The sequence below is a fragment of the Oncorhynchus kisutch genome, linkage group LG17 (genome assembly GCF_002021735.2).
Source record: "Oncorhynchus kisutch isolate 150728-3 linkage group LG17, Okis_V2, whole genome shotgun sequence".
In the NCBI taxonomy this organism is placed as follows: domain Eukaryota; kingdom Metazoa; phylum Chordata; class Actinopteri; order Salmoniformes; family Salmonidae; genus Oncorhynchus; species Oncorhynchus kisutch.
The window spans coordinates 51,677,133-51,678,602 of NC_034190.2; positions in this window are offsets into that span (position 1 = coordinate 51,677,133).

Genomic DNA, 1,470 nt, shown 5'->3' on the forward strand with positions numbered 1-1,470 from the left:
AGATGCTGCTTCAGTCTGGCAGATCTAGACCCGGGGATCTTGTCAAATGTGATTTGAGTAGGCTCACCCAATATGACTTTGCATACATTTTAAGCGTGTTCTTAGAAAAAGGGTAATTGACAATTAATTGAAAAGTGACAGTTATGAACATAAGATTGGATTTGCTTGTTGCCTTTCTATTTCACTCATTTTGCCAGTGGATCATGTGTTTTGCTAACACAGAACATGACAGCTAGTATTGTATAGGCAGGGTGTATGGAGGCATGTGTATAAATTACTTATAAAACATTTACAACCCCTTAACTAAATCATTGTGATTCTTGCTAGTCTTAAACAAATCTATTTTGAAAAAAAGTATATACCTCACACACACATTTATGGGCTTAAAAAAAGAAGACACCTGTACCATGTCAGATATAGAGTTGACATGTTCGGGCAGCGTTCGGCGATCGACGTCACCGGCTTTCTAGCTACTGCCGATCCACTTTTCATTTTCCATTTGTTTTGTCTTTGTTTCACACACCTGTTGTCAATCCCACAATCACTTGTTCATAATTTAACCCTCTGTTCCCCACATGGTTTTTGTGAGTGATTGTTTATTTGTAATTTCGGTCCGTCTGTGTGTGCTCAAGATGTTACTTTGTATGTTTGTCTTTTTTGAGTAAAGCACGTTTATTTACTCGTATCTGCTGTCCTGCGCCTGACTCCCTCACCAGCTACACACAGGACTCATTACAAATTTTGAGTTTGCATCCTAATATTACACTTTGTATACATCACAGAAGACTGAAATATAACAAAACTGTTTGACATAGAAAGATTGGATTTGTCAGTTTTTTTTTACAATAAGCTTTATTAATTATGAAATTATGAGAAATATTAATACAATTCCACCCATGAGGCCAAAGACGGCACTTTTGGGGATTGACTGCAGGACAGGGCTACAGTGTACATTAATGGAAAGTGTTACCAGTGAACTTAATGTAAAATATAGGTACAGCACACCACTGATATGTATCCCACTTTTGGGAGAAAGGGAATTCTACATATTCAATTTGTCATAAATCAACTTGATGATCAACATACTCTGTGTAATAATGTCCTGTCCTTTTATTCTGCGAGAATTGTTTTAAATGTCCTGGTTTCCATTTCAATAAACACACTGTTTATTGAAGGAACTTATTTGAAGATACTTATTGGACAGTTCGTTTTACAGTGTCATGTTATTGGAATAAATAGTTAATGGTCTTCAAGCTCTTCATTTTTGCTAATTTGGGATTTTTGCAAACTCAGTGAATGACTTTGGGGAGGCAGTTGAGGTACAAGCTAAGATACTGTTATCTTGGACACAGTGCGTGCTACATGCTTTTTCCCCCTCATCGTATGTCCCTATTTTATACTGTAGCCAACGTTTTATTTAATTGCATGCAAATAAATAATCTAAACGAATAATGAGCTATTTTGCCTATA